The sequence below is a fragment of the Hyaena hyaena genome, unplaced genomic scaffold (genome assembly GCF_003009895.1).
Source record: "Hyaena hyaena isolate Hyena2069 unplaced genomic scaffold, ASM300989v1 scaffold_870, whole genome shotgun sequence".
NCBI lineage: Eukaryota > Metazoa > Chordata > Mammalia > Carnivora > Hyaenidae > Hyaena > Hyaena hyaena.
Genome location: NW_024081505.1, coordinates 512,875 through 537,931, shown reverse-complemented (window position 1 = coordinate 537,931; position 25,057 = coordinate 512,875). Strand labels below are relative to the sequence as shown.

At 40.6% G+C, this 25,057-nt stretch overlaps 1 long non-coding RNA gene across 1 annotated transcript; it reads left to right on the top strand.

Annotated features, from left to right (window-relative positions):
- The first annotated feature begins 1,221 nt into the window (after positions 1-1,221).
- LOC120222407 lies at positions 1,222-8,048 on the top strand. The gene is made up of 3 exons (XR_005526032.1): positions 1,222-1,374; positions 6,257-6,420; positions 7,756-8,048. It is a non-coding gene; the product is annotated as an uncharacterized LOC120222407 (long non-coding RNA).
- The last annotated feature ends 17,009 nt before the right edge of the window (positions 8,049-25,057 follow it).

Sequence of the window (25,057 nt, the reverse complement as noted above, 5' to 3'; positions counted from 1 at the left end):
AAACCACAGGTATACTTCTGGGGCATCCTTCTATTTTAAAACTTTTTCATTATTTATCTGAAATTAGAATTGTGTCGGCCATCCTGAGTTTTATCTGGCAACTCTACCTGCATGTCTTTTTGAAGTGCGGCTTCTGGTTCAGCGGGACTGTGGTGAAGCCTCAGATTCTGCATTTCTAACAAGCTCCTGGGTGCCAGAGCTGCCAAACCACACTGATACCAAGGATCTGGAGCTACCTGGTGAATGCGGATTCCAGGACCCTCCCGTTACCCACGGAGTCAGAATGTCCAAGGGAAATATTGTAACCAATGGGGCCATGTGTTCTGAGTTACAAACATTCCATTTACAAACTTTGTGGAGACATCCTGTAAGTTCAGCTCCTACATACATGTAACTCTACACACACACACACACACACACACACACACACACACACACAGCTAATAGAACAGAGCCAAGAATGAGGTGGCTGTGCTGAGCTAGGGAGGGGAAGGGAAGCTTGCTAAGGTGGATGGAGGGCATCCTATGGGAGTAGAAGGCCAAGAAATAGGAGGCTCAGTGCTGCTGTTGGGGAAGCTGCAAACCTCCAGGACTACCAGAGACAACCTCACTGTGAGGTGCATCTGTTGAACGCCTCTGGTGTAAACAATTCCATATGTTATATTTCATTTCAATTTATTCTCAAACAATTATTTCAGTTTGAAAATCTTTCTCCTATTTGGTAGATGAAGAACCCAAAGCCCAGAAAGGGCAGAGTCACTTGCCTACATTCATACAGTTAGCATGTCCTGGAATCAGGATTTAAACTTAGGTCTGCTCCCAGAGGCCCTCTCCCCTGCATATCTCACTCTACTGACACTTGTTCTCATGGAAGGTATTAAGGCACAGTGCTGGTTCCAGGAAAGAAGTGGCCACTGCCTACTACCCCAGCCTCAGACTCCTTTCTTCACAGCATCTGCTTTCAACACCCAGCTGTGTCCCTTGGTTCTGTTAGATGATGCCCCAGAGCATCACTTGCGTGGACCAGCCTGCTCTGTGATGCACCTGCTAGTTTGTGTCTCTCTGGAAGTGTGCCCTACATGGTGGGAGCTCCTGAAGAGGGCCTAACCACCCTCTTCATTAGGCCCATTAGCTTCCTCCTTTGGCTGCAGTGGGATTAGTCATGTATTTATTCTTGATGTACTTTTTTTCCTTTGATCCTCCAGAACAGCCACTTCAATTCAGGTTTCTACCTGGACATGATGAAATTCCAAGCATGTTCTTAACTCCATCCCAGGTTTCAAGGTGTATTAGTATAAAGAATTCCTCTCCATCTGAGGCAATGATATTGGTCTGAGCACTGCTGGAGAGTTCGAGGTCCCAGACTCACCATGGGTAAGACGTTAGAATTTCAAACTCTGTAATCCTATTGATTCCTCGTCCTTTTGATCTCTGCAGCACTTGTCAGGAGAGTTGAGTTTGTGTAATTTGAGGGGGGGCTGATTGGCTCTGGTTTTATTATGACCTATTTGTGTCATTTAATTAATAAGAAAAGCAGCAGCCAGCTGCTGAACCACTTAAGGACATCCTTGCCGCTTCTGCTGTTTCAAAGCTCAGGCAATTATTTGGGTTTTAGAAAAGTGACTGAATCAGATCATCAGTCTGGGATGGATTTTGTTTTGCCTTTAAGTAAGCTCCAGTCATCCTCTGTAGAGTCCACGAGTGAATAGAATAACTAAGAAACACGCGGTTCTTTGTAAGACAGGAAAGGGGAAGAAAAGTAATATTTCTGAGTGTTTAGGTTGTGCCAGGCACTGAACTCACTTAATCCTCTCAATAGCTTTAGGTCATAGATCTTATTATCCCCATTTTACAGATTAGAGAGTCTAGCCTCAGAGGTTAAGAAACATGCCCCAAGTTCAAACAGCCAGAAAATAACAAGCCTGGGATAAGAACTCAAGTCTGTCTGATTTCAAAGTCATTGTGTTTTCATGCTAGATGGCTTGGAGAATTTCTTGATGCATCCCCAAAAGTGAGAAAACTTGTTTGTTTTTGTTTTATTGTTTCTGTGCTTCTCAATGAATAGAACTGGTATTATTTAAAAGTACTGGGTTCTCGGTCTTCCAGCTATCAGTACTCAGTAAAAGCTCTGCTAGTAAGTGGGAAATATAGAGACCAGTGGAATAATACGGAGATCTGAGAAACAGCCCAATGGAAATCAGTGGAGGAGGTGATGGACTACTTAATAAACAGTGTTAGGATAAATAACCTTTTAAACATTAAAACAAATATAAAGTTAAATTCCTACTTTGCCCTGTACATAAAAACAAAGTCCAAATGGCTTAAGTACCTAAAGATTAAAATAAAACAAAACATTTTAAAGAATCTTTAAACTATTAGAAAAAATATAGGGGAATATCTTTGTGATCTTAGACACATACACCTGAAATCATTGTTGCACTAGATGCTAACTAACTTGGATGTAAATTTTAAAATAAATAAAATAAATAAATAAATAATTTAAAAATTCTACAGAAAAAAGATTCTAATGATTATTAAATTCTATTTGTATTATTCTAAAAAATAGAAATAACAATGCGAAAATGATAAATATGGCTGCCAGAAAATTAATTTTTTTGTAGGAAAAAAGACCTCACTTACAAACTTAAAAGAAGCCTGTGAGAAGAAAATATTGGCAAGAGACATAACAAGATTAGAACTTAGAATGTTTTAAAAAAGCAAAACAGAACAAAAAACTCCTACAATTCAATACCTTAAGACACACAACCTAGTAAATAAATGGGAAAGATTATTAGAACAAGCAGGTCACAGAAGAGAGACACACACCATCCGGGAAAAAAAATGAAAAAATGTTCAACCTCATGGGGAAACTACAACATAAATAATACAATTGGCAAAAACTAATATATCACTATTAAGTACGTGTGAGAATACGGGCCAATAGGAATTTTCACATATTACTGGCATTAGTGTATATTTGCACAGCCCTTCTAGAGCCCATTTTGGTAACATCAGGGTAAAACCAACGATGCGCAGAACCACTCAGAAACCCGTTTGCAGATCTATGTCCCAGAGAAACTCTCGGGCAGATTCAGGACCAGCTCTCAGGCGTGTGTGATCTACAGGGCTCTGTTCTCAGGAGGCCCCTGTGCTTTGTTTAATGCTCTGCTTTCACTGTCTTGAAATTGTTAACAGTTTCATTTCTGAAATTGTGCTTTTAAGTTGGATGGGACAAAGGAGCACGTCATGAGCAGAGGGCAGGGGTGCAGTGTGCATACCTGCATACCCCCCGCCCCCCTTCCCTGCAGCTGCATTCACTAACAGCACTCAGGATGCAGGGTGGTCACAGAATTCTGGCTGAATCATGACACATGGGAGTTATGCAGGTCTCAGAGTCAGAGCAGAGTAAGAGTGTGATGTGCAGGACTGAGTAACAGGGGAGCCGACGGCCCCAAAAGGCCATGCTTTCCCTCTGAACCAGAACTTGCTACAAAGGCAGAAAGAAAGCATGAGCAACGGAAGAACTCTATTGTATTCTTTTTTACTCATGTTACTTCCCATGTATGTAACTTCCCTGTATTAACTGGCCACGTATGTCCAACTCAGAAGGAAAGGAAAAGGGAGCATCTCAATTCCTTTCCCTTTCTGTCCTTCCTTACTCATCAGTAAGCTGAAGGCAGAGAGTGTGGCTAGAAAGTGTACGAATTGACAAGTGAGGTAAAGGCAGTTCAATTAGCTTTGTGCAGTGTTTTCACTGATCTGGTAAAAATGAAATATTTATGCACATAGGAGTCACAAAATGCAAATTGTGTAATTTCAGTGATTTCCCCATAAGTGTTAAATATGCTTCTATTTGCATTTTAAACTTGTCATTGCACAAGATAATGATAAAAGGTAAAACTCATGATAATAATTTACATTTTTAATTTTTCTTAGAACAACATCAGGATGGCAAATAAAAAGCACCATGACAACTGAGAGAGAGATAGATTGAGAGAAAGAGAGAGAGAATGAATATGGGAGAAAGGAGAAGGCTTACGGGCACCTGGTGGCTCAGTTGGTTAAGCATCGGACTTCAGCTCAGGTCAGGATCTCACAGCTCGTCAGTTCCAGTCCCATGTCAGGCTCCATGCCGATAGCTTGGAGTCTGGAGCCTGCTTTGGATTCTGTATCTCCCTCTCTCTCTCTGCCCCTTTCCCACTCATTCTCTCTCTCTCTCAAAATAAATAAACATTTAAAAAAATTTTTTTAAATAAAAAGCTTCATATTTTAGTACCTTTGAGAGCACATTTTCCCTATGGTTTGAACAGGGGCTGGGCCAGCCCTAGAGCTTCACTGTGCACGGGGTGAGCAAATTATGTAGCCAGCCCTGTGCAGTTGCACATGGAAGTGTGAACAAGAATGTTTCTTTTAGGGCGCCTGGGTGGCTTAGTCGGTTAAGCGTCCGACTTTCGCTTAGGTCATGATCTCGCGGTTCGTGGGTTTGGGCCCCGCGTCGGGCTCTGTGCTGACTGCCAGCTCAGAGCCTGGAGCCTGTTTCAGTCTGTGACTCCCTCTCTCTCTGACCCTCCCCTGCTCATGCTGTCTCTCTCTCTCCTAGAAATAAATAAAAACATTAAAAAAAAAAAAAGAATGTTTCTTTTAATATCTTAAAGACATTTAAGATATCTTTAGTATCTTTAGTTGTAAAGATTAAAAAAATGGAAATAATTCAATGCCCAGGAATCTGGACTCGGTAATTGGATAGATTATTGCATAGTCCATAGGATGGAATAAATCTACTGACCAAATCCATGGTTATATAATGGGGATCAAAAACAAGAATGAGAAAGAAAATTAAAGGTGGAACGCATTAAACAAGTATGAGGCATACATTTATATACTTTTATAAAATACTCACAAAATCCATTATTTTTGCATACATTTCTGTATAATGGTAAAGTATAGAAACATTGACCAGGCACATACCAAGTTCATGACAGTGATTCATTTGGGGAGGGTGAGAGAATGGAGCCAGGAAGAGGAAATGCACGACTTTGTGTTTCTTTTAAATTTTGTATTCCTTAAAAAAAAAAATACAACAAATCCTATTTATTAAATTGAGTGCTGAATACATGGATTTCATATGTTGTTCTTAGTAATCTCTGTATTTTTTTTTAAACCTTCCGTTTAAAAATTTAAGTAAGGACACCTAGGTGGCTCAGTCAGTTAATCGTTTGACTCTTGATTTCTGCTCAGGTTACGATCTCATGGTTTATGAATTCAAGCCCTGAGTCACTCTGCACTGACAGTGAGGAACCTGCTTGGGATTCTCCCTCTCTCCCTCTCTCTCTGCCCCTCCCCTGCTTCCACTCTCTCTGTCTCTCTCAAAATAAATAAATAAAATAAGCTTTTAAAAAACTTGTAAGACAGACTGACCGGTCATGTCTCCCATGATCCCTCTATTTCAAAAGGCAAACCATGAGAGACTCTTGAATGCTGAGAACAAACTGAGGACTGATGGATGTGGGGAGGGAGGGGGGAGATGGGCATGGAGGAGGGCACTTGTGGGGATGAGCACTGGGTGTTATACGGAAACCAACTTGACAATAAACTATTTGTAAAAAAAAAAAAAAGTAAAAAAGCAGTTTCCAAAAGGGAAAAAGAAAATCTGCTGAAATTGCAGAGTAGAGCCCTCTATGCATATGTTTCTTTGAACAAGATGCTAAAACATGATTCTACCTATTTGTCAATATCAGAGAGATGGCAGAGAGGCCTGGAAGAAATCTCTTCAGTGTCTGTGAGTAGAGGTTATGCACAGACCATTAGCTAATCATTTGGCTGGCACAGGAAGGCACATATTGCATCTAATTTCCAGAGTGATGCTGTTTTTTAACTCTTTTTAATCAACTTTTTAAAAAGATTATGTGACTTTCATGTCCTGAAGTTGCTAATAAGAAATCTGACCTTTGGAACCTTTTGTTGTCTTCCAGGGGGAGGTTATATTCTTGGCCTAGTTCCAAGCCTGAACACGGTGGTGATTTACTGAGGAATACAGGCTCTCAGTCCTGGCTTCCTCAAAGAGTGTTACAGCTTTTTAAACTCTGAAGGCTTGAGTTCCAATTGATCCACCATAGGAAAAACATAAGACAGAAACTATTTTGGCTACAGAGGCATAATGTAGCTCATTCATGTATAAAACCATTGCAATAAAAGGAAAGAAAAGTAATCCAGGAAAGCGATGCCTGTTTTTGTTTTTAATTTCCTTCCCTTCTAGATGCTGGCTTTGTCACAGGGAACTGTTTGAGGCCTGGCCCTCTGGGAGTAACATGCTGCTGATAATAGTCTCTGCAAGGTGACCCTCTCAAGCTCAGATATCCTTCTGTCTTCTGGCCCCTGTCCCCCACCTCCACCAAGCCCCTATGAGCAACCTACGGACAGGTAAGTAGCAAGGGAATTCCATGACAGTTTTCACTGAAATAGCACTTAATTCACAACCTGCCCATGGGGTGCCTGGGTGTCTCAGTCGGTTAAGCGTCTGACTTCAGCTCAGGTCATGATCTCATAGTTTGTGGGTTTGAGCCCCATGTCCGGCTCTGTGTTGACAGCTAGCTCAGAGCCTGGATCCTGCTTCAAATTCTGTGTCTCCCTTTCTGTCCTGACCCTCCCCTACTCAAGCTGCCTCTCTCTCTCTTTTTCTCAGAAATAAAACATTAAAAAATTTTCACAACCTGCCCCTCTGTCACTTTTCCACTTAAACCTCAAATCTTGACAAGGTTTAAACATGACCAGCATTTAAAGGACAATTCAAAATGTAAGTAGCTCTTATGTTGAAAGTGAAAAGAAAAAGAAAAGCCTCTCTATGAAGGTTAGATGGCATTTAAATTTATCTTAATAACTCACCAGCAATGCCTTTTCCATCCATATTGGTTACAAAGACAGAGTTTACCTTTTCTAGATAATTTAGAATATTTTATTCTAACTTACACAAGAAATAATGCACAAAACAAGTAAAGCTTCTCTCACTGACGTCTGTAGACAACCACAACCTACCTGAATTTGCTTCATACTGATTGTTCACCCAATGGAGGGGGATGGCAACAGGGGGCTCACTAGGAAATAAAGCTGTAGGAGTCATTTTCTGTCTCAAGGTGAAAAACTGATATTGAAAGAGCTCGCTGAGTCAGGGGAACCTGTCCCTGTCTTACTGCTGTGACTCTGATGGCTGTGTGGTTAGGAACCTGGAACTTTATCAGCTTATATTATACTGTATCTGCACAAAAATCAATATACAATTAACTATCAATATTTGGACTCCTGAAGAGAAGATCTTACACACACACACACACACACACACACACACACGTTCTAAAGAATTTATAACCCAATCCATATATTATTAATATTTTGTTTTGGTTACGTGATGTGATTTATATTTTTACCAAATTGACTCCCTAATTGTGTATAATTTGCACTAATATGAAAATTCGTTTGCAGTCTGTGTACATAACAGGGAGAGGAAGAGAAGAAGTCTATGGGATCATGGGAGGAGGTCAGTCAGTTATGGGGAAAGCAAATTTTCACCCTATATAATCCCCAAGGTTGATAATCTGCAAAATGGATGCCGCTTTGTAATCAGGGAAAAGTTGGCGTTCCTTTCCTTCTTTATAGCATCTTTTGTTCCACTAATTCAGATCAGTGACAAATGGGGATGGGAGATGGGGTGGGGGGGGTGGGGGGTGGGGCAGCTGTGACTTCTTTGTTTCCATTTTGCAGGTTGCACTCAGCAGTACAGGAGAGCTCTCAGAGAGTTCATGAGACTATGTGGCCAGTCATTTGGAAGCCAAGGCCACTGTCACCGACATCCTAACACCAAGCTCACTTTTGCAATAATACAAAAGTGTACTGACCAGGCACACAGATGCCGATTACAAGACCGCTCTAGAGACACAGACATCCCTGAATCTACTCACTGTCCCCTGAACACACTGGCCACAGGGTACTGTTTGGAGAGAAGCCTCATTGTTCGAACCGAATGGAACAGCCCCGGCCTACCTAGCAATGCAGATCATTGCTTTTCTCTCTACTTTCTGAAATTAGCACTTTAAAATTTTATTAAGTGATGTTTATTTTCATTTGTGATGCTGCACATATTTTCATCGAGTAGCTAGGTATACCTTTATCTAACCACTAATCATATATATTGTTTGACATTTAGTTTTTCTAATTTTCTGGAATTACAGATAACGTTGCAAAGAATATTTCACTTATGGCTTTTTTTTTTTCCTGTTGAATGGTTCTTTTAGAATAAGTCTCATATGTGTTCTTAGCAGGTTAAAGATTAGAAGTATCCTAAGGTCCTTTGCATATTGTTTTTTGAAAAGGATATTCCAATATATATTTTTAGTAATGAGTGCTGTTGTTTTAAATTTTTAGTCTAATTTGTATAATATATTTATTTTTAATTTTGATCTTCTCAAAGTTCCAGCCCTAGACTTCAGGGCCCACACTGGCACGTTACTTGAACTGACTGCCTATGTTCCTACATGAATTAGAGCCCATATCAAAGGAAGATACTGCTTGTTTTTTTCTGGTAACGTATCTCACTTAAGCCAAAGGGCCTAGAATTTTTCCCTAAGATAAAAGCAGGACTCTTCGTGGAAAAGGGAATCAGTATGGCCTGATTTAGGTTGCTCAAAAATCCTTATGCTCTGGAGGTACCCAGGAGTAGGAGGGCTGGAGGAGGCCAGGGGTGGGGAGCAGGGGCATGTGAAGACACTAAGAACCTTTTAAAAATAAAATTTCCAGTATAATATACACATCCCTGAACCTCCCAAGTGTTGAAGCACTGCATCCAGATCCCTGAAACCAGCCTATTTAGACTAAAAAAAAATGAAAAAGAGACCGTATTTTTCTTTCACAATGTCCAGTGATACTCTAATGATCCAAAGTAGTAACAGTACAGATAACTGATGTTTGCAAATTATCTTCCACTGGATTATGTCTTTTGGGTCAGAGAGGATGCACTGGGCTATGTATGGGTTTGGCCTGAAACTTTCTTCCCAAAAGATATCTCTGATTTCAGTTTGCTTTCTTGGCAAATGATATGAGGATAAGCCATAAGGAAACTTAACTCAAATGAAAAGGACCTATAAGTTTCACTTCTGTCTTTCTCAAGAAGTAACCAGCACCTCAATATATAAAAATATATAGTACTTCTGTAAGTACAATTCTTGAATTGGAAGCTGACCCAGATCTCTATTCCCTAAACTTTCTATATTCTCTGTGCAACACTCTTCATTCCCGTACTGGGTGTCCTTTGGCTTTTCACCAGTGTCCAAATGTTCCCTTACTTTAGACCCTGCAGAACTGCCCAGGACACTCTACCACGCTTGCAGGGATACAATGGTGCCATCTAGTGGGCATTTGGAATGCTGTGACTTCACCCCGAAGTGAAGTTGCATTTTCCCAACTACAGGCACAAATGACACCGTCTTCTTACTGCTCTTTCATTTCTAGGCTGGTGGGGCTCCCAGATGACTCAAGATGTCAAGAGGGTTTAGGGGGGACAATTTTAAGTGCCCATTGTTCCTGTCTCTTGAGATCATGAATAAATCTTGGGAATTTATTGTGTGTGAGTTTGGGGAAAAGTGTGGTTGCAAAATATAGATCAGACCTAATAGAACATGTTTTCCAATAAGACAATATTGTGGCAACACTGGAATGCTCTGTGACTTGATCTACCCTTGTATAAAAAGGACTCTCTTGGATATTGGTCTCCAGATGGAATAGGCTCTATGATTTAACTTTTTAAATATGAGAACAATTTCCACCACAGAGACTCACCCACATCCTTGTGAACTTCTTGGAATTAGATGTTCCAGTCCAAAAATGGTTAAACTTCTGGAGAGAAGACATAGGGTTTTAGTGATGCTTTAAAAAAAAAAACAACAAAAGGGGGGCACCGGGGTGGCTCAGTCGGTTAAGCGTCCAACTTCCGCTCAGGTCATGATCTCGTGGTTCGTGGGTTCGAGCCCCACGTTGGGCTCTGTGCTGACTGCCAGCTCAGAGCCTGGAGCTTGTTTTGGATTCTGTGTCTCCTTCTCTCTCTGACCCTCCCCTGCTCATGCTGTCTCTCTCTCTCTCAGAAATAAATAAAAAAAACATTAAAAAAAAAAAAAGAACCAAAAGTATGTGGAGAAATGTTTGAACCAGCATAGAAATTACATAGTTTAGCAAATATGTTAAAAAATTAATTTTATTGTAATAAAAGTCTTTTCTTGAGAGAGCTAATAAATTTTCTCTTTGAAATGAAATCTGGCCATGTGTAGCAACACGGATGGAACTTGAGGGTGTTATGCTGAGCAAAATAAGTCAGGCAGAGAAGGACAGATACCATATGTTTGCACGTATAGGAGGATTAAGAGGAACTTAACAAAGGACCATGGGGGAAAAGAAGGAAAAATAGTTGGGGAGAGGGAGGGAGGCAAACCATGAGAGACTCTTGAATGCTGAGAACAAACTGAGGACTGATGGGTATGGGGGGAGGGGAAGGAGGGATGATGGGCATGGAGGAGGGCAGTGGTTGGGATGAGCACTGGGTGTTATATGGAAACCAACTTGACAATAAACTAAAAAATTAAAAAAAAATTCTCTTTGATGGGCCTGCTTCTTATATGGTTCAGCCAAAGACTGGAATGCCAGTTAGTGTCCCTTGGTAAAAAGAAACCTGTATGCTTATAATTTACTCCTTAAAAAGCTACTTGTTCAACTAAGATGTGCTGTTCTTGCAGTGCTATCACTGTTAGAAAATAATCTGTGATCCTGTTTTCTTGGTGTGGATTCTCTACTAGCAGAATTCTTATTTTGAAATGCAAATGATCTCTTCTTACTATAGGCTTGTAAAAATGGCAAAACATCTCACAAGAAAAGATGTAATTGTCACACGGTTAGGGATATAAACAGAAATCTGTGCTGATGTTTTAATTTTGATCCATTGTAATGGTACATATTCAATAATGAGGCAGGATAGGACAAGATGGTAAGTTAGGGAAGCAAGTAGCCAATAGCACCAGATATTCAGGTGGCCCTGAACCCAGAGCCTGGCAGAAGACAGAATGGATTTCCAGGAAGTCATCATGGAGCCTAAGAGAAATAAACACCTAGGGAGCCCTCTTGACTCCCTGGTTACATTAGATTAACCAGAACCCAACAAACTTCAGTTGCAAGCCAGAATGACTTTTACTCCAGGCCTATTTCAAGAGATCAGAATGACTTTTAGAAGAAACTTGTGAAAAAGAGTTTATAAAGAGGTTATGTCCTGGATCCAATTTGGCCCAATTCCTTCAACCTTCTTCATTTTCCTACAGAACTCTACTTCCTGTTAATGTTTGTATTGGCCACCCTGTGGCACTGTAGGATCCTGAATCGTCAAAGAAAGACCCAATCATGTTCCATGATAACACTTACTAGACAATATAGTGGGTTCATACGTCGCAGAGTGATGCTTCACAAATGTGGAAAAGACAGGGGTTATCTGATCCACCTCAATTAATCAGAAACTTCAATTAAATAGAACCCCAGTTCTGATAATATTCCATTATGATGATAATAAAGGAGAAAAGGAGGAGGAGAAAGAGCAGAAGGAAGAGAAGAACAAGAGGAAGGAGGAGGAGGAGGAGAAGAAATTTCTTAAAAATAACAATTCTGGTGCCCTCCCAGCCTGTCCCTACTTCATACTGAGGAATTACCCTATGTTTGGTGGACCTGTATTTTGGCAGGACAACTGCGCACCGAAGTCATGTGGTGATGCTGCTCTCCTGAACTTATGATTGTCTCCTTCAATTTTCCAGTATGGAATATATTGTACTTCCATAGAAGTTGTTCTTTACAAGACCTCTTGAAATAATTTGTCAAATACATGTTTGATAGCAAGTACATTGTTTTCAAGAAAATCCCTTATAAAATTGGAGGCTAGAGTATAAATAAGACGCACTGACAATGCTGTAATTGCCATTTACTTATCACCTAGGCAGTCACAGGTGTTTTATATGCATCATCTCTAATTTTTAAGGCACCTCTGCCAGGGTGGCAGTATTACCTTCCCTGTCCAGGAGGGGAAGCCATTTCAGAGAAGCTACGTAACCAGAGTCAGGTCCTATGGACAATAGTGCATAGGCAGGGCTCAAGTCTTCCCAGATCACCTTGCTGGGTGTGGGGTTTTTGTTGTTGTTGTTGTTGATTTGTTTTTGTTTTTGTTTGAGACAGAGAGAAAGCACAAGCTGGGGAGGGGCAGAGAAAGAGGGAGACAGGAATCGAGGTGGGCTCCACACTAATAACAAAGAGCCCAACTCAGGGCTGTAACTCAGGAGCCATGAGATCATGACCTGAGCTGAAGTGATTGAGCCACCCAGGTGCCCCAGCACCTTGCTAGGTTTTAATAGGAGAGCCAGGATGCTGTTTTGGTAGGAAAGTCTATTTTCTCTGTCTCTTCTTAGCCCAGCAGTAGGTCCCGCTGCCTCTTCTTAGCTAGATAGCAGGAAGGGTCAATGGGGCTGTGTCAGACACCAACTGAACCCACATTTATTGCCCCTCTTTCCAGCACTTTTATATATCTCTTCTGTTCTAGATTCTGCAAATAGAGAAAGGCCATCCCTCTACTTAAAATAACACTCCCCCTCCCTGATTTTTGCTGTCTCTTCTACCTACCAGTCTAAATCTCTTTTTTATTTCCAACTAACCTTGTCAGATATTTGTCCTAATTGCCGTTTCCATTTTTCTTTCACTTTCATGACCAAATGTATCTCTTTATTTCCTACCACTGTCATAAAGCTGCTCTCCTCATACTTACCCATGACATTGGCTCCAACTCCAAAGGGCTCTTTCCCATTCCTGACTTTCTGAAATTCTCTGCAACATCTCACACAGTTGGCCACATGCAGCATTGCCTCCTACCAGTAACATACTAGCAACCAGCACATGTGGGACAGTGACTGTGCTAGGCCCCCGGTAAGCACATTAAATGCACTATTTCATTCCATCCTCACAACACCCCAGTGAGGGTGGTGCTGTTCTGGGTCCCCATTTTACAGGTGAGGAGACTGAGTCTTGGGGTGGGTATAAAATAACTTGTCCAATATTATACCAGCAAGTACCTGACAAAGACAGATGCTATGCTAACTTTAACAACATTTACCCAGTCCTACTACCTTAGGGACACAAAGCTAAGTTTTTTATGGTTATTATCTAATTATTTGGTGTTACATCTTCTCCTGTCTTACTTAACCCTGAGCCTACCTACTGAAGTGCCAGGTTTATAGTCTTCTGCCTATAATAGGATCTGTCTCTCTGCTTTATTCCTTCAAATTCTAAACTCAATGGTTTTTTAAAGTTTTCCCTTGTGGGTCAAATAGTTATTGCTGTGCAGGGCATGGCACCAGACTCTGAGCATCAGAAGGCGAGCAAGGCAGGGTGCCACCTGCTTGGAGCCAACTGGGTAGTGGGGAAAGAGACAGACATGGTACAAACCATTATCTGAGCCCATCAGCAGCCACTGAGAATGTGCCCTCTGCCTGTCTGTGATGTTTGGGTAAAGTGGCACAGTACCCCAGATACCCCTTCCTGGAAAGTGTATACTCCCCTCCAAAGCCAAGCTCTCAAATAACCACCAGCACTTGCCAGGAGTGCTATTTCAGTGGTGGAGTTTGAGGTGAGCACTCTGGGAACCAGGTAAAAACTGGACCTTAGCCTGGGTCTCATGGAGGCAAGAGACAGCCCATGTCTCCCTGCCCTGGGGGTGGGGGCCCTGAGGCCAGTGTCAGAGTTGCCCTGCTTGCTTCTGATTATGGGTGGGCCCCTGTGTTTGAATGACAGTCAACCCAGAACAAATGCTCTCCTTCACTGTTCCCTAACTGTGCTTGGTTCCAGGCATCTCTCCAGCGGGAATATGAGCTTCTTGCTAGCAAATAAGGAACACACCTTTGTTTTGGTTTCTTTCACAGTACTCAGTTTTGGACTAAGTATATAAAAGGCCTGTATCAGATACACCTGTTTGAGTACATTTCTCCCCTCAATAGTTGGGGCAAAATAAATGGAAGTTACTCCCTAAAACTGAGGTCTCTTGAGCCAGAAAGCAAGCAAGCTAGCTTTCAAAGAAAAATAGGGTTGTGTCAAAAAAATATAGGCATCAGCTTGAAGGGTTTCCTACTGGTCAAAGTTGGGGCAACTTAAGCACTAAATACATGATAATTATAAATTGAATGTATAAAAATCCATAAGTCTATAATGATGCTCAAAAGAGAAAAATCCAAAAAGGTGATTTGTCATCATAGAGGAGGCTACTACATCAACCCCTTACTTGTAAAATTTATAATTAATGGAAAATAATTAGACATTATCCTGCCTTTCAACTGGCAACTGTATTACAGGGTAATCAGAGGACATTTTTTTCTTTATAGTAAAATCCCAGCTGATAGTAGATGGACTTACAGAATTAGAAAATCACTATTTCACAACTCCTAATAAGAGGAATGATTCAGACATGGATCCCTACTGGAAAGACCATTAGGCGACAGCTGTCTGGTGCTAACATGTCACCCATAGATTATAAGGGGGAAGGCTGTGCAGAGGGGGGGATCAGCGTTTGATCCCGTTCTCAGTAGTAGTGGGACAACCAGACAGTATGGACCTTTTGTGTTGAAGCAACGTGATGTTCAACATCTGCTGTGACATACTCTTGCCTGAGCTATTTAGGCTGAACCTACCCAAGACTTTAGTTTTAACTTTCAGTTCACAAGAAACACAGGGATTAGGGGAACAAGTGACACAATTCCACAAGGGCTCATAAAAGTCCACAAGGCAGTACACTCTAAAGGATAGCCGGCCTAGTCTCAACAAGGTATTGTTAAGGGAGACAAAAGGGAAGGAGGTAGTTCTAAGGTTAAAGGAGACAGGTATAACAATGAAATACAATGTGCGGTCCTTGATTGGATGGTGGTTTGAATATGCCATTTTGGGGACAGTGGGGAATTTTTCACATGGACTAGGTATTACATGATATTAAGGTATTATTGTTAATTTTGTTAGCTGTTACAATTATAGTAATACAGAAAAATGTCCCCAAATCCCACCACTGTGAAATAACTATTGTTAGTATAAATAAATTTCATTTCAGATACTTCTGTGAGAGAATGAGCATGAGAAATATTGCTATAAAGATAAAATAATTCTATGTACTAATTTTAAGGGGAAATTACATTGAAATTTAATTTAATTTCAAGAAGAACGAGGAACCAAAATGAATCTGAAGAAATGCCTGAGCTTTGGAAGAATGCTTCTTCACTACATGAGATTTCCTAAAATACAGCACTAAGATTGAGAACAAAGTTTGAGAAGCACTTTTTTTTTTTTTTTTTTTTTCCAAATAGTTTATTGTCAAATTAGTTTCCACATAACACCCAGTGCTCATCCCCACAAGTGCCCTCCTCCATGCCCATCCCTCCCTCCCCCCCCCATCCATCAGTCCTCAGTTTTTGTCAGCATTCAAGAGTCTCTCATGGTTTGCCTCTCTCCCTTTCCCCCACCATTTCCCCCCTTCTTCTCCCGATTGGTCCTCTGTTAAGTTCCTCCTAGTCCTCCTATACGTGCACACATATGATATTTGTCCTTCTCTGCCTGACTTATTTCGCTCAGCATAACACCCTCAAGGTCCATCCATGTAGCTACACATGGCCAGATTTCATTGTTTCTCATTGCCATGTAGTATTCCATGGTATAGATAAACCACATCTTCTTGATCCATTCATCTGTTGATGGACACTTAGGCTCTTTCCATGTTTTAGCTATTGTGGAGAGTGCTGCTATGAACATTGGGGTACATGTGCTCCTATGCCTCAGCATTTCTGTATCCCTTGGGTAAATTCCTAGCAGTGCTATTGCTGGGTCATAGGGGAGTTCTATTGTTAGTTTCCTGAGGAACCTCCACACTGTTTTCCAGAGGGGCTGTACCAGTTTACATTCCCACCAACAGTGTAGGAGGGTGCCCGTTTCTCCACATCCTCGCCAGCATCTAGAGTTCTCTGATTTGCTCATTTTAGCCACTCTGACTGGCGTGAGGTGGTATCTCAGTGTGGTTTTGATTTGTATTTCCCTGATGAGGAGGGATGCTGAGCATCGTTTCATGTGTCTGTTGGCCATCTGGATGTCCTCTTTGGAGAAGTGTCTGTTCATGTCTTCTGCCCATTTCTTCACTGGGTTGTTTGTTTTTCGGGCGTGTAGTTTGGTGAGTTCCTTATAGATTCTGGATATTAACCCTTTATCTGATATGTCATTTGCAACTATCTTTTCCCATTCCGTTGGTTGCCTATTAATTTTCTGGGTTGTTTCCTTGGCTGTGCAGAAGCTTTTAATCTTGATGAGGTCCCAACAGTTTATTTTTGCTCTTGATTCCCTTGCTTTTGGGGATGTGTCAAGTAAGAAGTTGCTGCGGTGGAGGTCAAGGAGGTTGTTTCCTGCTTTCTCCTCTAGGGTGTTGATAGTTTCCTGTCTCACGTTCAGGTCCTTTATCCATTTTGAGTTGATTTTTGTGCATGGTGTGAGAAAATGATCTAGTTTCATTCTTCTGCATGTTGCTGTCCAGTTCTCCCAACACCATCTGTTAAAAAGGCTGTCTTTTTTCCATTGGATATTCTTTCCTGCTTTGTCAAAGATCAGTTGGCTGTATACTTTTGGGTCCACTTCTGAGTTCTCAATTCTGTTCCATTGGTCTATGTGTCTGTTTTTGTGCCAATACCATACTGTCTTGAGGATGACAGCTTTGTAGTAGAGGCTGAAGTCTGGGATGGTGATACCTCCCGTTTTGGTTTTATTTTTCAGTATTACTTTGGCTATTCGGGGTCTTTTGTGGTTCCATACAAATTTTTGGATAGTTTGTTCTAGTTTTGAGAAGTATGCTGGTGCAATTTTGATTGGAATTGCATTGAATGTGTAGAGTGCTTTAGGTAGTAATGACATCTTAACTATATTTATTCTTCCTATCCATGAGCATGGAATGTTTTTCCATTTCTTTGTGTCTTCTTCAATTTCCTTCATAAGTTTTCTATAGTTTTCATCATACAGATCTCTTGTATCCTTGGTTAGGTTTATTCCGAGGTATTTTATGGTTTTTTGTGCAATTGTGAATGGGATCAGTTTCTTGATTTCTCTTTCTGTTGCTTCATTATTGGTGTATAAAAATGCAACCGATTTCTGTACGTTGATTTTGTACCCTGCAACTTGGCTGAATTCTTGGATCAGTTCTAGTAGGCTTCTGGTGGAGTCTGTCGGGTTTTCTATGTAGAGTATCATGTCATCTGCGAAGAGTGAAAGTTTGACTTCCTCTTTGCCAATTCTGATGCCTTTGATTTCCTTTTGTTGTCTGATGGCTGATGCTAGGACTTCCAGCACTATGTTAAACAACAGTGGTGAGAGTGGACATCCCTGTCGTGTTCCTGATCTCAGGGGGAAAGCTCTCAGTTTTTCCCCGTTGAGGATGATGTTAGCTGAAGGCTTCTCATAGATGGCTTTGATGATGTTTAAGTAGGTTCCTTCTATCCCAACTTTCTCGAGAGTCTTTATTAAGAAGGGATGCTGTATTTTGTCAAATGCTTTTTCTGCATCTATTGACAGGATCATATGGTTTTTATCTTTTCTTTTATTGATATGATGGATCACATTGATTGATTTGCGAATGTTGAACCAGCCCTGTAACCCAGGAATGAATCCCACTTGATCTTGGTGGATGATTCTTTTGATATGCTGCTGGATTCGATTTGCAAGGATCTTGTTGAGAATTTTTGCATCCGTATTCATCAAGGATATTGGCCTATAGTTCTCTTTTTTTGTTGGATCTCTGTCTGGCTTGGGAATCAGAGTGATGCTGGCTTCATAAAATGAGTCCGGGAGTTTTCCTTCGACTTCTATTTTTTGGAATAGCTTGAGAAGAATTGGGATTAATTCTGTTTTAAATGTCTGGTAGAATTCCCCAGGGAAACCATCAGGTCCAGGGCTCTTATTTGTTGGGAGATTTTTGATCACTGATTCGATTTCTTCACTCGTTATGGGTCTGTTCAGGTTTTCTATTTCTTCCCGTGTGAATTTTGGTAGTGAGTGTGTGTTTAGGAATTTGTCCATTTCTTCTAAGTTGTCCAATTTGTTGGCATATAATTTTTCATAGTATTCCCTGATAATTGCTTGTATTTCTGAGGGGTTGGTTGTAATAAGTCCATTTTCATTCATAATTTTGTCTATTTGGGTGCTCTCTCTTTTCTTTTTGATAAGCCTGGCTAGAGGTTTGTCAATTTTGTTTACTTTTTCAAAAAACCAACTCTTGGTTTCATTGATCTGTTCAATTGTTTCTTTGGTCTCTATGTTGTTTATTTCTGCTCTAATTTTTACTATTTCTCTTCTTCTACTGGGTTTAGGGCGTTCTTGTTGCTCTGCCTCTAGCTCCTTTAGGTGAGCTGTTAGATTTTGGACTTGTGCTTTTTCTAATCTCTTGAAATAGGCCTGGAGAGCAATGTACTTTCCTCTTAGGACTGCCTTGGCCGCATCCCATAGATTTTGAATTGTTGTGTTTTCATTTTCATTTGTTTCCATATATTTTTTAATTTCCTCTCTAATTGCCTGATTGGCCCATTCATTCTTTAGAAGGGTGTTCTTTAACCTCCATGTTTTTGGCGGTTTTCCAGACTTCTTCCTGTAATTGATTTCAAGTTTCAAAGCATTGTGATCTGACAGTGTGCATGGTATGATCTCTATTCTTTTATATTTATTGAGGGCTGCTTTATGTCCCAGTATGTGATCTATCTTGGAGAATGTGCCATGCGCACTTGAGAAGAAAGTAAATTCCCTGGCCTCAGGATGTAAAGTTCTAAATATATCCGTCAGATCCATCTGGTCCAATGTGTCTTTCAAGTCCATTATTTCTTTAGTGATTTTCTGTCTGGTTGACCTATCCATTGCTGTAAGCGGAGTATTAAAGTCCCCTGCTATTAGCACATTCTTATCTATAAGCTTGTTTCTGTTTGTGATTAATTGTTTTAGATATTTAGGTGCTCCCATATTTGGTGCGTAGACATTTATGATTGTTAGTTCTTCCTGATGGATGGACCCTGTAATTATTATGTAGTGCCTGAGAAGCACTTTTAGAGGCTGAGGTCATAACCTTTTTGAATAAACTAGCTGCTTAAATTTTAGGCAGCAGTAATCAAATTCCTTGGTCTAAAAGTTGAGGAAATAAGCCTTCTTATTTTTCCCCCATCATCTCCTCCACTTTCCAAACCCATCCTTACCTGTTGATCAAGATGTTTAGACACTGTTCCCACATTTGTCTAATCTTAGTTTATATTTAATAGATTCAGCACCCATCACATTTATCCCAAGTTCTCTATTTTTTTAGTTCTTTATTTTTATTCATCTCTTGATTGGTTAGGTTTTATCAAAACATTTTTTATAATGCTCATGAATGTCTCAAAACTTAAAGCCAGAGGAATAAATTCCCTGAAACTTCTCTCTTCCCTGCCTCTGATCTTTTGTCTGGACTTACATTGGTCAACACTAACTGTTAGCCAGAAGGTATGGGGGGCTGTTGATGTAATCCTTAGAAGTCAACATTGGAAGTCAGGGTAGAAAGGAAGAACAGATCTGGAGCGGGAAACAGACACAGTCCAGCGTGTGTGAGCAGTGGAAGACTGTTGCTGGCAAGGAAGCAAGATAAGGGCTGAAAAGGTCACTGCCAGACATGGAGGTCCTCATCAACTTAGAGGAGCCTTTGGGTGAAGAGTGTGTGGAAGTCAGAATGGAGTGGGATGATGAGTGAATGGCAGGTGAGGAAACAAAGAGATTTCACCATGTTTGGCTAAGAATGGGGAAGAGAAAAGACAGTGACCGCTGGAGGGTGATGTGCAAATGAGAGAGACCATGTGGATAATATTTCAAAGAGTTCATTGATGTGTTCCCTGCCACTCCCACCTGCTCTGCACTCAATGACTTTCCCTTCATACCCTGAGGGACTTTCCCTGATTCCAGCCAACCCAGTTAGACAAGAGGTCACTATAAAACCAGATAGACAACAGCAGCAAATTATGACTCTTAAGTTCAAAATGGACTTGTCTGGGTATAAGACTCAGATGTGTACTTGCAGAACTAGTTAATCCTACCCCCACAGTTGAAATAAAAGACCCCCAGAGATGCTTTATCCACAGCCACCCCTCACCTTGAGCTGAGTCTGACAGATGTCCCCCCCACCTTTAGTTTGGGTAGGTAAGATTAGAGAGTACTCATGCCTCATGCCAAGATGAGATCCAGGGAGAATAGTCCCCCATACCATCCTGGTACAGCAACTGTGCAGTAGAGGGATTTCTATCATGTCGACAGCCCACAGAACATCATCCCTACATTACATTCTTTATTACATTAATGACATTATGCTAACTGGATCCCTGCTGAGTGGACCTCAGAAAACTCCCTGGTATCTTTGATTATTGATGTAGACCTCAGGACCATATGTAGAAAATAAGAACTATAGAAACTGCTCTACAGGAATTAATTATTTCTCTTCCGCCAGCTCCCTCAAAACCACTATATATGGAGATTATTGGTAGTGACTAATATTTTAGGTTACCACGCCGAGTATGACAAATTGATGTTACTCCACAATAATATGATAATATAAGAGACTTTGTTTGTTGTGTCAGAGGCATGGACTCTTCACCTGAAGGAAAAATAAGAATGGATGCCGTGGGGAAAAGGGTGGATAGTAGTAGATATCTTCCATTTGCTCTTCCAGATGTACTATCTACCCTCCTCTGCTCTGTGGGAGGCTGAATAATGGCTCCCAAAGATATTAAGGTCATAATTTATGGAACCTGTGAATGTTACCTTACATGGCAAAAGGAACTTTGAAGATGTGATGAAGTTAAGGATTTTGAGATGGGGGGGATTATCCTGGATTATCCCACTGGGACCTAAATGTGATCAGAGTATTCTTATAATATAAGAAGAGCAAGAAGGAGATTTGACACAGAAGAGAATAAGGCCATGGGAAAGAAGCAGAGAGGGAAGATGTGCATCACTGGCTTTGAAGATGAAGGAAGAGACCATGAGCCGAAATTAAAAAATACACAAGAAAATGCATGGAATGTCACTCTAGATTCTGGAAATAACAAGAGAACTGATTGTCCCCTGGTGCCCCTGGAGAGAGTACAAAGCAGCTGATACCTTCATTTGGCCCTATGAAGTTCACTGCAAGAAGATGTATTTTTGTTGGTTAAGCATGATGTTTGTGTTCATTTAGTACAGCAAATAGGAAAAAATAGGAAGAACAGGAAAACAAAATAAAACCCAGTTCTCTGCCCTCAAGATGCTGGCCTGCATGGATTATACAAGGGCTCCTTTGCTCTCTCATTTCTGGTTCAGTTTGGCCCAATTGGTTCCTCTTATATAATAGGGCATAAGATTATACAGGAATATAAGTGTCCATCAACAGATGAATGGATCAAGAAGATGTGGTTTATCTATACCATGGAATACTACATGGCAATGAGAAACAATGAAATCTGGCCATGTGTAGCAACATGGATGGACCTTGAGGGTGTTATGCTGAGCGAAATAAGTCAGGCAGAGAAGGACAAATATCATATGTGTGCACGTATAGGAGGATTAGGAGGAACTTGACGGAGGAACAAGGGGGAGAAGAAGGGCGGAAATGGTGGGGGAAAGGGAGAGAGGCAAACCATGAGAGACTCTTGAATGCTGACAAAAACTGAGGACTGATGGATGTGGGGGGGAGGGGGGATGGGCATGGAGGAGGGCACTTGTGGGGATGAGCACTGAGTGTTATGTGGAAACTAATTTGACAATAAACTATTTGTAAAAAAAAAAAAAAAAAGATTATACAGGAATAACTAGAGAGAAAATGTTTAGTTGGGCTTCTCCAGGGATGAGGTTTTGTATATTAGGTTCAGGGATACAGTAGTTGGCTTCTACTGGCTCTCAGAAGCCAACTGTTTGCATCTCTCCCCAACCTCATATTCAGTGGTATCATGGTGATGGCTTAAAATCATCCAGCCACCGTGGAAAAACTTATACCAATGAAATCAGCAAATGCTACACATCAGCCACCAACTCCAACTGCTTGTTAAATATTTATAAGCATCCTACTGAATGAAAAGAGAAAGAGATTAAAGAGATTATGGTATTGGGAAGAGAATTACTAAAATTACCAAAATTACTCTGCTTTAAAATTTAAAAAAACACATGACATATAAGGGGGTTGAGGGATTAAAGAAGTCTATGGATACCCACAAAATTCAGGTCACCTGTAGTGATGTGGGGAGGGAGATGCCATCAGGAAAATCAACTGAAGGGCTCCTAAGGTACTGATGATGTTGTGTTTATCAACTGTGATGGGTACATGGGTATTCATTTTATTGTCATTCTTTAAAGTTATAGTTACATTTTACGCACTTTTTTGTAGGTGTGGTACACCTTTAGATATTCCTAAAGTTGGTATACAATTTTTTAGACTAGTATATAGACTCAATTGTTTTGTCAGAGACTGATATCATGGAATGGTTAAGAACCTGAGCTTTGGAGGTAGACTCAAAGTCCAAACTTGAATCTTCTGATATTAGTTTCATGACACTGTACAAACTATTTCATTTCACAAATATTTTTTGAGTACCTATCATATTCCGACATCAGCCAATGTATTGGGGATACAGTGACTCAGAAGACAGATGGGCCAGAATCACAGATATTGTTTTCTGTTGTTATACATCTTACACTTTAGCTTCTATGACATTCAGTTTTTGTGTTTTGTTGTTGTTTGTTTGTTTTTTAAGTGGGCTCCATGCAACACAGGGCTTGAACTCACGACCCTGAGATCAAGAGTCAGACACATAACCAACTGAGCCACCCAGGTACCCCTATGACTTTCAGTTCTTACAGAGGACTTGAAATCAGTGAAGATTATGCAGAGATTAGCATAGGGTATGGTACTTGGTAAATGCTCCGTCAGTGGTGGTTATTTTACCATTAACATGTAAGAGAAGTAAAATGATCTTTCATTTTTCTGCTAACAGTTGGAAAGAAGATGTTTCATGTAAATGAATTTTTCTAGAATTTAATTCCTTTTTGTCTTGAATTTTTTTAAACTAAGGTATAATGTACATATAGTAAGTACATAAATCCTAATTAATGAATCAATAACTTTTATATCATTATATGCCCATGTGATCACAATCTACATCAAGATAGAAAATATTTCCAGAAATGTTCCACAGAAATGCCTAGAAATTTTTTATTTCAGACATTTTTATGGCAAAATTTCTGAAAACTCTGACATGTTTTTTTGTCTTCAGGAAGGGAAGACCAGAAACATAACTCTGTCTTGCTGGCTATTGCCAAGGGGTGATATAATTTCCTGTGTTCTTTCTTTTCTTCCTTTCTCTTTTGTATCTCTTTTAGATATACAAATATAACATGAGGTTGGATAAGTTTGTGTCTGATTTTTGGTCTTTTCTAGCTAATACCAGGCCTTTTTTTAAAGGTCCACACTTTTTAAAAAAAATTTTAATGTTTTTTTAAAAATTTATTTCTGATAGAGAGAGATACAGCATGAGCAGGGGAGGGTCAGAGAGAGAGGGAGATACAGAATCTGAAGCAGGCTCCAGGCTCTGAGCTGGCTGTCAGCACAGAGCCCAACGCGGGGCTCAAACCCGCAAACCATGAGATCATGACCTGAGCCGAAGACAGGTGCTTAACCAACTGAGCCACCCAGGCACCCCAAAGGTCCACACTTTCTTAATGTATATGACTTTTAATTTATGGTAGAGTCATATATAAGTTACTGATAACTATATGTTAAATAAGAATCATACTGGCACTAAAGGCAAATAAAGTCCAGTGAAGGGCTTTTTAGTGACAGCCATGTCAGGGTATGAAAGAGATGTTGTTTGTTTTTGACAACTTTTTTTCTCTTGCATGAGTTTTACATATTTTGGACCTGAAGTAGAGTGCTCTTACATTTGATTTACTTATCCAAGTGGCAACCTTTCAAGACTGGTAGTCATTTGGTTCCTTGTGGATGAGAAAGGAGGCACAGTATGTAAAGCTCAAGCCTCACCCCAGGACAGCTGTCCTAGTCCAAGTCTTGTCTTTACTGGTACTTGAGGTTTCAGAAATATCCCTTGTCACTTCTTTAGGAACCAAGTAAATCTGAGAGTTGACCATTATCTGAACAGGCAGACAATACCAGCAATTGTTTCCTTAGGGTGAACTGTATGGTCCAATACAGATACTCCAGACTGACCACTTGAACTTGACTCATTTCCTGCCATTTGGTAGTCATGGATAATTCTAGACTTCAGACCACATTAGGGGATGAATTACTGGAGTGGGATGAATGTACTCCGTATGCAACACAAATTTATGGGTGGGTGCCAACTGCTCACATGTGTTCCCCAAAGCCTTTTGTGCAGACTCAGTGCAGCAAATTCATTTTATTCTTAAACAGAAGCTGAATGAATAAAGGACTATTGAAGCTAGACCTTTGGAATTGTATGGATCTCACATCTATCTATCCATCCATCCATCCATCCATCCATCCATCCATCCACAGCTTGCTGCATGTTGGGCACTGTGCAGGGAGCTGCATGTTAACTCCCATGAACCCCCGGTTCATCCCTGCCTGCCACCTCTGAATGAATGTACTTTCTTGGCTTCATTTTATTTCTCTTTTCTCAGAGACCTATCATCTCCATGCAGTGTGGACCCAGTTTAATCTGGCTTTGAAATAAGCTCATTTTTCTCCCCATTTATAGAGAGGATTCTCCACAAGAGCGAGTGGTGTTGCTCGGTGGGCCGTGAGGGAGAGATCATTGCACTGCCTAAGATGGCTTTTCTCCCCTCTGCAGACTCTGAGAGTCCCACTTGGACTCCAGAGTCCCATTGAGAGCATGACAGCAATGTTTATGTGCAATTCTAATGCTGGTTTTAGCAGCGTAAGTGCTTTTTAATGCATAGCATTACAGCAAGTGGG